General features: G+C 30.6%; 1 long non-coding RNA gene across 1 annotated transcript; it reads left to right on the plus strand.

Annotated features, from left to right (window-relative positions):
• Positions 1-12,649: 12,649 nt before the first annotated feature.
• Positions 12,650-13,463, plus strand: LOC107949405 (uncharacterized). Its single transcript, XR_001697734.2, has 2 exons — positions 12,650-12,851; positions 13,139-13,463. It is a non-coding gene; the product is annotated as an uncharacterized lncRNA (long non-coding RNA).
• Positions 13,464-14,172: the final 709 nt, after the last annotated feature.

Here is a 14,172-nt window from a genome sequence, read left to right on the forward strand (position 1 = left end):
CTAAGTGTTCTGGTGACTCCATTGAGCATATGTATGTTTAAACATTGAAAGATAACATGTGAAAGATCATATGATTTGGATAATCTGAGCCCCTAAAGGTCGATATGGTTATAAAAAAAATCAATAGATTCGATTATGAAATGAGAAAAATGAATATATTATTATGAAATGTCAAATGATACATATGATTGAGATGATATGATACAATATATTAAATGAATATGTATAAATGATATGCTTATAGATACATATAATTGAAAAGGTATAATAGTTGAATTCCAAAGTAACAACATGTGGTATGCTAATCAAGCATGAAAGCATGATAAATAAGGCATGAGACAAGATGTGTTGACATTTTATGATCTACATTTGAATTACATATAAATGTATATGCTTAAATTGATTATAGTTGTTTAGTTTGTTTCAAATCATGTTAGCACCATGGAGCCCAATTACTCAACGTATAGTTTGTTTATTTTTGTACATAGGTAATATTAAATCATGAGGACGTGAGAAGTGTGATAGCATCCAAGACTTAATTCTCGACTCAATAAAGTTTGTATAGCTTTTTATATGTTTTGTAAACAAGTTGACATGTACTTAGCATCATAGATTAGTCTTTGAGCTTATTTTGATATTATGGTGCTTAATATGTTAATGTCTTGTAATATGAACATGATCATATATGTTTGGTGTTCATATATGTGTTGCACTAGGGATTGGGATGCATGCATAATCTACTAGTTTACACTATGCTTAAGACATTGCTTGTTTGCTAAGAAAGTGAATTTGACACTTGATGTTGTAAGGTTTTGATCATACTTGTGAATAGGTGATTTAGGGTGTTAAACATTCTCAACATGGTGTCTAGAACTTGATAAATATGTCTTGTAATGTTTGGATATGATATGGTATTTGGGTCAAACTAGGCATGTTTTTTAATTCATTTTTGGGTTTTGGCAAACTTCTACCCATACAAGTGGTCAGGTATATTAGTACAAGTAAGTCAGTAGCAAAAAATGAATAGTTGCAAGGACTTCTACCGATACAAGTATTTAAAACAGGGCCTTCCCATTTTTTAACTTATTTTAAAGCCTCGGAGACTCGAATTTGGTCTCGATCATCCCCAAACACCTAGAACTTGTTTGAAAATATTTTAAAAGCGATTTAATTAACTTGAAACTAATTTGGATCAATAAGAATGATTGTAAATTATGGTAGTAATAGAACATTGCATTGATGTTGAATAGGAACTAATATTAGTTGTTTTTAATTGATATTCTTAAACTTGTTTTTAAGTAGTTTTAAGATATTTGGTCACTTTAACTTGTTATATTTGAAACGAATGACGTAAATAATATGATAAACGTGTGAAGCTTGAGTTTTTATTAAAAGAAGAGCTAGTTCAAGTTGCTTCGGCAACGAATGTGATGTTTCGTATTAGGGCCTGACAATCAGGTTGGGTGTGGGGTGCTACAGTTATAGTCAATTTGAAATAGCCCATAATTTGGAGGTAGTAAGTTCAATATGAATTGCACTAGAAAAGAGTCATCCACCATCATCCCTAAGGCCTTTAACATTGTTGTAATATTAGTCGTCTTGATGACATGTTCTTGTATTTCCTTCGACCCATCATACTTTATGGTTGTGCGTTGTGCCATTAAAGTACCAGCAGTGACTTATTTGTAGAATGAAAACGTTCTTCTAGAAACATAAGAAAATTCTTTCTTGCTTTTAGTTTGTGAAATTGTGGTCTTAATGTTGATGGTAATAGTCATTTGCTAAAACACGAGTTCAATCTATTTGATCATTCCCATTATTTATGGTATAACATCTCTTCCTCATTGTTTGAGGCAGTAATAGTAGCATGTTTATCTTTTAATAGTGTCAAGTCAAGATCCTGAACACCTAAATGAGACTTAATTTGTTCACTCCATTCAGAGAAGTTTAACACATTAAATAATGTAACAGTTGATCATTCCATTCAGAGAAGTATAACACATTAAATAATGTAACAGTTGAAGCTTGTGAATGAAGACAAATAGTTGAAAAATAATATATAAAAGCAAAACAATTCTGAAATACTTAAATATAATTACTTTATGAATTCAAACAAACAATCCAAGTATATTCTAATTCTCCTTTGGGTAGATACTAGAATATACTATCATAAATGAATGTTAATAACCTTAATGGACAATTAAATAATTTTCATCAAATATACACATTTTCTTTGTACATTGAAATATATATATAATAAAAACATTAATTTGACACCATAATTTTCAGTATTCATAGAATAAATAATTTATCTTTGGATAAATTTGGAAGCTCTAATGAATAATGAAAGTCAACTATCCAATTTTTTCATCATTAGCATTTAGTTTATTCATTACATGGATATTGACAATTTTAATTTACATTCACTTTTAATTTGTTTTCATATTTATTTAAATTAAATTAAATCAATCAAATTTATGAATTTATGGAATAAATATAACATCACATTTATTTATTTAAATTATAAACTTTTTATCTATTTCATATTGCAATAATACTTTTGGATTTTTTATGGATATATAAATTTATATTTTATTTTTTAAAATTACTTTAATATTATATATTCAAATGAAAGAAACAATTTATGTTATTGCATATGATTTTATAAAATTTTAAGCAAAACATTTTAATTTTAAAAAAATATCTTAATATATTTTAATTAATCCACATAATCAGTTCATGCGTTATGGGTAAAAAAACTAATATATATGTGGGTGGGTGTGCCCGTACGCACATGTTTTCTTCCACAATACATGCTTTGTATATGCATGATTATATTTTAAAAATACATGTAAGATAAATTTAGAATAATTTTAGTGTGAATTAAAATTAAAATTAAAAATTAAAAATTAAAAATTACTAATTGAAAAATAATTATTTAATATTCAATGCAAATATTTCTTAATAATGTAGTTTATTGTGAAGCTATCTTTTATTTAATAAGAATAATTTCATTAATTATCAAAAAGTGTTTATTGAATGATAATATAATTTTTTCAGGATTTTAGTCAATACTTTTTAATATATATTAAAAGTTTGTAAAATAACTTTTCTAATAATCACATTATGAAAAATTACATTATATTAGAATCATAACATATAAAAGCAACAAGTATCCCTTAGTTAATTTTTAAAATTGATTATTTTAATCAATTAAGTTAAATTATTTTATATTCGAATTCAAATATCAATAGGCTCAAGTTAATTTTATTTTAACCATTAAATTTCAATGAACTAATCTTACTTCATTTGTTTTTTTGTTTTTTGTTTTACTTCAAATTAGTCGAATCTTGTATGCTCTTAGAATTCTTCTATTTAAGAGTGAATAAAACTTGAATCGACTAAAAAAAATTAAAAAAATTAAATTTTGAATTATTCAATTTTTTAAGTCAATTCAAATAAGTGAATCAATTTTTTAAATTTGAATCAAGTTTAATTATTACAACTCGAATATCCGTAGAATCAATTAAACAAAACCATGTGATTTTGGAGTAAAGGCATAATTTCAAAATTTTAAGCCCAGCCACATCTTCCGACGTCATTTTACCCTCTCTTAAACTGAAAAAAAGAAAAGAAAAGAAGGTAAGGCTGTTTTAAATTTTACTTCCTTTCTACAAGAAACCCCATCCTGTCTTTGCTTCATTCCTCCTTGATATGTTTTTCTGATTGTGATGGGTATTATTGTATATACCGGATTACTTGTACATGTTTTTTTAATCAGTGGAATGATGATCTATTTGATAGCCTAAAATATCATATTCCACTATACACTTCTAAAAATTTTATTTAATTTAATTTAGATTTTGTTTCTTGTATCAATTATTTGATTATGTTTTATTTATGTAGAAAATTTTTATTGATTAATTATATATATTTAATCTAATATTTTTATTAATTATATTTTTAAATTTAACGCGAATAAATATATTTGATTCGACTTGACTCAAGTTTCATATAACTTAACTCAATTCAAATTGAATTTTGTTAAAATATAATTTATTAACTTGACTAACTTAAACTTCTTTTACTCAAATTCGACTTGAATCGATTGGATGATTATCCTATTTCTATTAATTTCTTGTATGCGTTTAGTACCAAACCAGGCCTACCCCATTTCAATGTTGGGCTTTAAATAGGGATTGAAGTATAACTATTAGGCTTGCCAAATATTTTAGTCCAATTCTTCATTAATTTCGAAATTAGAGCCTGTTCCAAATAGTTTATTTATTTTTAAAAATTTTAAGTTTTTTTTTTAAATTTTCATGTACACTTTTATTCTGGTATAAATATTAAAATTATACATGGATTTTGATTTTGTATAGTTTTATACATGAAATTTTGATTTGATCAAATTCTTGTAAATTATTAACACAATTATTTATATAATATCATTTTATATTTGTTTAAATGTGATTAAATCAAAATTAAAGTTTCAAGTATACATTTGAACTATAATTAGAATTTCATGTGTATAATTGCACCAAATTAAAGTTCATGTATACAATTACGCATTAATCAAAGTTCTTATATACTTTTGAAATTTATCCCATTTTATTTTTTATATAATATATATAGGTTTTTCTATATTTTTAGAACTTTTAATTGAAAACATGAAAAAAATATATATTTAAATTTTTTATGTATTTTTAAATTGTAATAGTGAAATTGATAAAAATTGTAAAGTCAAAATCTAAAAAAAAAATATAATTTTTTTCTTTTATAAATGCCACATTACCAACACTAATGGCAAAAACATATAGGAACTCAATGTCTTCGAAATTAATATGAGAATTAATAAGAACTTTTAATATATTTAAACCTTTGAATATTCTATAATAGAAGAAGTATATGTTAATGTTTATTAAATATATATATTGTAAGGCCCAATTTTTGTCCGGGCTTATACTAAAAATCACTAAAACTCGAGGCCCAATTAAATAAACACTAAAACTCGAGGCTCAATACACCCAAAATTATCTCAGCAGCACTAGAAGCTTCTGGAACGTGCCAGAATAGGCCAGAGAGTTAGGGCTCCCACGAGTGGCTTCTCGCACGGCCCCCTTCGCACGTCTCCCCGCTCCTTTGTACAACCGAGCCTGCAAAAGAACACACCAGAAGGAGCCAATAACAGAATTCATAGCAGATGACAGTAGGAAAATAGGATTTTTTTATTTTTATTTTTATTTATTTTGTAAATCTGGCTATAAAAGCCATTGATGTACCTACAAAATTTTATTGTGGATTACTGCAATACACGCATACACACATACAATACACGCATACATCAATTTCCTTCTGGATTACTGCAACCGGTGAAAATTCTATTGTGGAAGTGGGAGAGAGTCACTATGGGCTTTGTGAGTGGGCTACCTTTGACACCCACTAAGAAAGATTCTGTGTGGGTAGTGGTGGATAGGTTAACAAAATCTGCCCATTTCATACCAGTTCGTACTGATTACTCCCTGCAAAAGTTGGCTAGGTTGTATGTGGCAGAGATAGTGCGACTCCATGGAGTGCCAGTGTCGATTATTTCCGACCGAGACCCTAGGTTTACATCTCGGTTCTGGAAGAAGTTACAGGAGGCATTGGGTACACGTTTGGATTTCAGTACTGCCTTTCACCCACAGATAGATGGACAGTCGGAGAGGGTTATTCAGATTTTGGAGGATATGTTAAGGGGTTGTATCATCGATTTTCGTGGGAGTTGGGAGGACACTTGCCATTGGCGGAGTTTGCATACAATAACAGCTACCAAGCAAGTATTCAGATGGCTCCATATGAGGCACTTTATGGGCGGAGATGCCGTACGCCTACGTGTTGGACAGAGTTGGGTGAACGACAAGTGCTTGGACCGGAGTTGGTGGCAGATACTGAAAGTAAGGTTAAGTTGATAAGAGATCGATTAAAGGAGGCATCTGATAGATAGAAGTCGTATGCGGATCTAAAGCGCAAAGAGATAGAGTTCCCAGCTGGGGATATGGTTTTCTTAAAGGTTTCACCTTGGAAGAAGATCTTGAGATTCGGCAAGAAAGGCAAATTGAGTCCGCGGTTTATAGGGCCTTATCGAGTTCTTAAGCGGGTAGGGCCAGTAGCGTATCAGTTAGAATTACCACCAGAGTTAGACAGAATCCATGACGTCTTTCATGTGTCTATGTTAAGACGATATTGATCGGATCTCTCACATGTTGTGCCAGTGGAGGAGATTGAAGTAAGGACTAATTTGACCTTTGAGGAAGAACCCATACAAATTTTAGATGGAGAGGTTAAAGTTCTAAGAAGGAAGTTGGTTCCGTTGGTAAAAGTATTGTGGCGTAATCATGGAAGGGAAGAAGCTACTTGGGAATCAGAAGAGACTATGCGTCAACAATACCCTCAACTATTTGGATTAGGTAAATTTCGAGGCCGAAATTTCTTTAAGGAGGGTAGAGTTGTAACGCCCCAATTTTCGCGAATTCTGTGAATGTTGGCATAGGTTTAATTATGTTAGTGGGCCTCTAGAAGGCCCAAGCTTAAGATAGAACCCGGTAATTTTAGTTAATTTTTGTTCCATAAGAAAAAGGGAGTGAAATTATGAAATAGGACCTATGTGAAAATGTTTGAAAATGCTATAGGCTAATTTATAGTGGCCAAATAAATAGTAGTGCAAAATAGGAGGATTTGCATGTCAAATTCCCCACTTTTAATGTAGTGGCCGGCCAAGGTGATGGATAGTTGATAATGTATGCATTTTAGCATTTTAATAGTTAATGGATGATGGGCATTAGCATTTTAATAGTTAATGGATGATGGGCATGGTAAGCATTATGGGCATATTTTTATTGGAATTATGGCATGAGTATGGCACAAATATTAGTATATCATTTATGTGTCATAAAATGTTGAGTGATAAGAATAACAAAAGGAAGTAAAGGAAGGTTTTTGTTCATTCTTTGTTCTTCATAGCCGAATTTGAGAGAGAGCAAATAGGGGAGCAAACCCTTGAATATTCGGTCACTAGGAGGGGGGAAAATTGAAGGTAAGTTCTTGGTACTTTGCTTCTATCTTGATGCTCATGAGTTCTTCTTGATTCTACCCTAACTCATGAAGCATATTTTGGTTTTTGGTTGTTGTTTCATGTTCTTTTGATGAAAAATGGAAGATAGGTGAAGTTGAGCCAAACATTTTAGTCCTCAGATGCTAAGGGGAAAAATCGGCTAACATGTTGTGCTTTAAAATGATGAAATGAAGATTATACTTAAGTAAAATCATAGATATGTGATGATTGGTTGGTGATATACATGTTTAAATAACAAGCATGCAAGTTAGATGTGAAAGAGTGATTTGGTAATAAATCTGCTTGGGACAGCAGCAGTAACGTGACTTTGGAAAATCACCATAAATTGTGGGAGATGAATTAGAAGCTGGATAAATTATGTAATTAAATCTTAATGAGTCTAGTTTCAAAATAAATAAACGAGAACATATTTTGAATTCTGTACAATGAGAAATTTGATTTGTAATGAAGAGTGGTCAGATTAGTCAAACAGTGAAACATGGGAAACTTTAAGAAAAATCTGGTATTGATTGGCCATACCAAAAATTCTGAAAATTTTATGGATAGAAGATATATGAGTCTATTTTCAGGGAAAATTAACAGCACTTGATTTGGAGTTTCGTAGCTCCAGTTATAAATGATTTAGTGATTGTTGCTCAGGAAGACAGCTTGCAGAGAAATTATGATTATGTGGTAAACATTGACAAAAATTTGTTAATGAGTTGCTTATTGATTTCTTATAAGCTTACTATGACCTGTAGGTGTGGTTGGCCGAATATTGTAAGGGGTTAATACGTAGTTTGTATTTGAATAGTTAGATTAACGTGTTAGTAATCCAATTGTAGGCGGTTCGTGTGTGGATCTCGTCAGCATATCGTTGCAAACAGGTGTGTAACTAACACCCTCTTTCTTAGTCTAGATCGGCAAAAGTCGAAAAGCCGAAATGCCGAAAATCGGTATTTTGTAGATTTGCGAGTATGCGAATGCTCGTGAGGTAAATCGATTAATGTTTTTGGTAAGCTGCAATGTTTGGACTGCAAAGTGCATGATTTCTGTGCCCTCGATATTTTTGGGCTTAATGGGCCAAAATTGGAATGATGGGCCAACAGGCCCAATTTGGTAAGAACCCTTGGTAGTGATTCTGTTAGTACGTGAAAGGTAGGAATATGCATGAAAAACCCTAAAATAGATAAATTACTGAAATACCTTTAAAAGTGGAAAATTTATAGTTTTCCCCTAGGAGATAAATTACCGAAATACCCGTAGGGTTAAATTGACCTAAATGCATGTTTGACTGTTGTTATTTACTGCATGCCATGTTGTTATTATCTGATGCATGGGACTGGGATATTGACGGAGGAAGTGCTGAAAGTGGCTTGTCCACGTACTGGAGGCTTTGCCTCAATTTACTGTTAACTGAGCAGCAAGGCTGCAACTGTGGAGTGTTGGGCTGGGTGGGTTGAGCTATTCCCCACATGGAGTGTATGGCTGGTACGGGTGGAGTGTAGTGGTTGGTGGGTTGAGTAGTCTCCCCAAATGGGCTTGCATATGTTTACTGATGTTGCATGTATTTTGAAATGGGCCTATGGGCGATACTGTTATCTGAATAAGGGGCTAAGGCCTAGTTTATTGTAATATGAAAAGGGCTCTGGCCCAGTACCACTGTTACCTGAATGGGCTTAGGCCCAATGGGCTTGAGCTGACTTGGGCTTTGAATGGGTTTTCCTTACAAACTGAATTTCCCCAAACTCACCCCTTCTTTAACCTTGCAGGTGAGCCTTGATGTGGGTGACTTGGAGCCGGAGGGGATTCAGAGTGGCCATGGTGAATACTTTTGGGTTTGAAAAAAAGAGACTGGTTTTCTTAAGTTATTTTTAATTACTATTTAATTTTTGGGTTGTAATAAGGCCATTTTGACCTTATTTTCTTATTTGATTTTTCTGGGATTATATTATTAAAAACAACTTTAAATTGATGGATACTAATTCAAATGGGCTAGACTTAGGGCGTGATTTCAAAATGATACTTGTTTTTTTTTTAAAATAACACGACGTCATGAATATTCGATTTACCAAAGAAATTTCAACTTGTTATAACCAAGTGTGGCAATGGATGTGGACATGTCTAGGATTGGATCCAATCGGAGAGCTTGGTACTTAAGCAGCCTTCATGGCTCACCTCCTCTGTTATGGATACCTACCTGGTGCCCAGCTTCCATTCACTTGGTTAGTTTGACAAAAGTCGGCTTTTTAAAACACTAAAAAGAGAACACGGGTTTTTGACTTCAAAGTGGCACGTCGGATTCGGCCTTAACGTTTGGGCCGGGTTTGGGGTGCTACAGGAAATTCATTTTTGTGTTTATAAAATTATTATTTTGAAACGCTTCTTTATATTATATTATCTTAGTATTTTATTTAGTATCTCTTCTAAATGTTTTAAGTATAATAGTATGTATATAATTTATAAGATAATCTAATTTTATATGTATTATTAATTTCATATTTTGTTTATATAAATAATTATTTCTATATCATATGTGCATGTCTCAAAAAAAATCTATTATGTGAACTATACCTCATCGTGTATTTTCTTTCTTTTGCATGTAATATATTATTTAAGTCATTATATATATTGTCAATCTTTGAATGAATTTGTGTTTAAAATATTTTGCATATTAATCAATTCAAATATTTTAATCTACAATATTTATTTCAAACAATTATATATCCCTAGCTTTCATACCAACTTGTCAACTTATGTTGTGTGTTAATTAATTCATCATTATTTTGAAAATGTCCTATACTATATTAGTTTCTAATTCCATTTTATTTTGTACATATTTTGTGGATCGTTTTATATTGTGCCCTGTTAACTATTGTTGTATATTATTTTTGTATTGATTGTTCACCACCCATGATTAAGAATTTGGTTACATTTTACTTAGAATAATTGTATATAATTGTTGGATTTATTAATTGTGACTTGTTGTGTCGAAACCATTTTTAGATTTAAAGAAAAACAGGGATCGACTTTAAAAAATGAAAAATGTGGAGTCCCCACCAATCTTTTATTTAGGTGTGATTGGATCACCTAAAAATTTGGTTTTAATAAAATATTTTTTTTACTAAAACAATGATTTTGGCCTACATAAATATGAGAAAACGGGTTCGGGAGTCGGTTACGTATGAGGAAGGATTAGCACCCTCACTACGCCCAAAATTGGTACCAAATTGATTAAATACCGTCCTTATGTCTGAGATTTAAAAGAGTTTTTGAAATGTGGTTCTTTTTATTTGAATAGCCCGAGTTGGTCGTCAAAATTCCCTTGTTTCAGAGGAATGCAACAGCACATCCAGCACGATAGGACACGATCCTTTATATCCTCGAGAACATGATAAATTTTGACTTCCAAAAGTTTATATGTCGAAAATCGCAAAAGGATGCCCAATTATCTAGTCCAACGAAAAAATCGAAACCCAGCACAATAGGGCACGATTCCTCGAATTTCTAAACATCGAACATTGCCTTATTTTAGAATTTAGAGAACATGAGTGAAATTCTAAAGGGATATTCGATTATTTTGAACAAATAGAAAATCGCAACCCAGCACGATAGGGCACGATTCCTCGAATTGCCAAACATCGAACATTATCTTCGTTTTAAAGAAATTTTAAAGACATGAGTGAAATTCCAAAGGAATATTCGATTATTTTGAACAAACGGAAAATCGCAACCCAGCACGATAGGGCACGATTCCCGAATTGCCAAACATCGAGCATTGCCTTCGTTTTAAATAATTTTTAAATGAATAATTATGAAAATAGCTTAAATCGCATTAATTTTACTTGAAATAAAACAAAAATAATCTTGAAGATTTGGACCTTATAAAACCACATTTCGTAGACCAAGTGGAAAATAATGATATGGGATAATACACACGCATAAGATACAATATTTGATGAGTGAGGATAATGTGTCTTATTTAATCAACTACGAAATAAACAATTAAGTATAATTAACCTAAAAAATATAACCCGATTACAATCATGCATGGGAAATAATTGATATAATAATACAATAACGAAAATAATAATATAACAATACAACACAACAAAGCAATACATACAATAATATGCCACAATAATATACATAGCATGATATAAAACAATCAATGTAAGATGTAAAAAAAAAAGCAATTAGAAGCCAATGTGGTATAAAACGATTTTAAAATAATGACAAATAAATGAACACATAATTTACACAATATATAAATAGATGAACTTAAAACTATTTGGAAAAACAAACTGAAAATATATATACATAATTACTAAAACATATGTTATAGGACGAATATTTTAAATCGAATGATATGCAAAGTATTGAAGAATATTGGTTTAAAATTGACAATTTACACGTAAGTAAGAAAATTTTGAATTATGTGTAAAGTATACAAAAAATAAATAAATAAATAAAAATGCATAATAAAATATAATCTTTAAAACATAATGGATTTACAAACCATATATATATATGTATATAAATAAACTTAGAAATACTTGTTTGTAAAGATATCATAGAAATGTACACAAGATTAAATTATTTTTATTATATACGTACAAATATATATATAATGAATCATTTGAATGAAATACTATCTAAAACATAAAAATAATATAATATAAAGAAACATTCCAAAATAATAATTTTATAAATACAAAGATAAAGTTCCTAAAATAGTTTCATATATACATAAAGAAAAATACTTGATGAATCATAAAGCAAGAAATATTTTAAATAGAAAAATCTATTAAAGTAATAGATGTATTAACATATATATATATAAATATTTAAACAAGAGGTTATATAAAAGTATTAAAATAGCTTAATGCGAAATGAATTTTAAAATGATGATTTTATAAAACAAACTAAAGTTATTAAGATGGTTCAACTCATGTACAAAAATATTGTGAATCTTCAAAATAATAAGCATTATAAATTGAACACTCAATGAGAATAATATGTATACTAATATGTATAAAATATTTTTAAAAAAAATATTGTGCAAAATGTAAAAATAATAAGATAAAAGAAGCCTCAAAATAATTGAACAAATGAAAACAAATAAAATCATTAAAATAAATTAACATATACAAAAATATTAAAAGTATTTTAAATTAGCAGATTATACAAATAAAAGACCAAATTAAGATTAAATCTAAAATAAAAGGGACAATTTACAAATAAAATAGTTAAAAAAAGAGTAGAAAGCATATAAATGTACAGGGACTAGAACTGGAAATAATCCAGGTCCCAAAACGCTGCACCTTGGAGCGAACTAAAATGAAATAGTGTACAAATTTTTGGGAAAAATTAAAATAAAACACATGGATGCCAATGGGGGTCTGCTGAAATGTGGTGCAAAAAGTGAGGGATTAATCGTGGAAATTTCCTATTTGACATACAAATGCACAAATTGGGTCTTGGCATGGATCAACGCGTGGTCCCTACTCTTAAACACCACCGTTTCAATTTATTTCAAAATGGCAGGAAATTGAATGGCAATTGGCCATTTCTTCAAGCCACAATTAAGGCAAAAACCCTAATACCCCATACTTTCCCCTCATTTGGCCGATTCTCTCCCCCCCTCCCAAACACTAAGCTACACATTCAAGCTTGGGGAATGATTTTTCAGCCTTGAAATCTCTTCTTGGCTTCGATTCAAACAAAGCAAAAAGGAGATTTATGGCGTATTTGCCAGGTAAGAACTTCTTCCTTTTCTTTTTATTTTCTTTCAAACATAAAAACGATAAACCCAAAAGAATGAAGAACAAAGAAAGAAAAAAAGCATATAGAGATTTAAATCAAAAATCACCTTCTCCAAAAAAATTGCTTTTGAATTCTCTATTCAATATGAGTATGTAGTATCTCTAAAAAATACCTGAGGCAATACAATAACCTTGTATGGCTTTATATAGCCGAAATAAAAAATAAAAATACATCATTTTTGCTATTTTGTGCTGCTGTCATTCCTTCATTTTTTTGCAGGTACCAGGTATTGTGGCAAGGCAGCTGGCATGTACGGGCGTGGGGCGTACGGAGTTCGTGGAGATCGGGGCTGTTGCGGCGCAAGCAGAAGCTGCTAGGGTTCCCGGCTATGCTTCTGTTTTGGGCCATGGGGTGTTTGTTAGTTTGGGCTGTAATTTGAATTGGACATTTTAATTTAGTGTTTTTTTTGTCTGATTTGGGCTTATTGGGTTTAATTTGGGTTATGTTTTTATTTTGGTTTTGGGCCCGGGCAGATTTGGCCCATTACATGTTGCATCATATTATTTCATGTTCATTTATCCTTTCCTATGCGAATGCTTCGATACAATGCATTAAATTTTTCATCTATTTTAAAACAAATAAACGTGTTTTGAGCAAATTTCTAATTTTCTTTATTATTCAAAAATTCTGAAATAAGGCAATATCCAATATTTAGGAATTCAGAAAATTGTGCTCAATCGTGCTGGGTATGATTTTTTTGGTGAACTAAATATTTAGATAACCTTTTATAATTTTAGTGTACGAGTTTTCAAAAGTCAAAAATCAATCGTATTTTTTTAAAGGTATAAAGGATCGTATCCAATCGTGCTGGGTATGATATTGCTTATCTTTGAAACGAGAGAATTTTGACCGCTAATTTGAACTATTCAAACTTTTTAAAAAAGATCATACTTTGAAAAATCTTTTCTTTAAAAACCTTTTGGTATAAGCATAGCATCAAATCAATTTGGTACCAATTTTTGGGCGTAATGAGGGTGTTAACCCTTCCTTATGCGTAACCGACTCCCGAACCCATTTTTTTTATTTTACGTGAACCAAATTTATTTTTAATTGAATAAAACGTTTTAGTAGGTGGCCCAATCACACCTAAATCAAGAGATTGGTGGCGACTCCGCATTTTTGTTTTTTTAAAAGCCGATCCCCATTATTTTCAAAATAAAAAAGGGTTTCGACATATATATATGTGTAACAGTTTTTGAAAATAGAAACAAATTAGAAAATAAAAAAGTGCCACCTATATAATCTTCCTCAAT

Source organism: Gossypium hirsutum, chromosome A05 (assembly GCF_007990345.1).
Source record: "Gossypium hirsutum isolate 1008001.06 chromosome A05, Gossypium_hirsutum_v2.1, whole genome shotgun sequence".
Classification (NCBI taxonomy): Eukaryota; Viridiplantae; Streptophyta; class Magnoliopsida; order Malvales; family Malvaceae; genus Gossypium; species Gossypium hirsutum.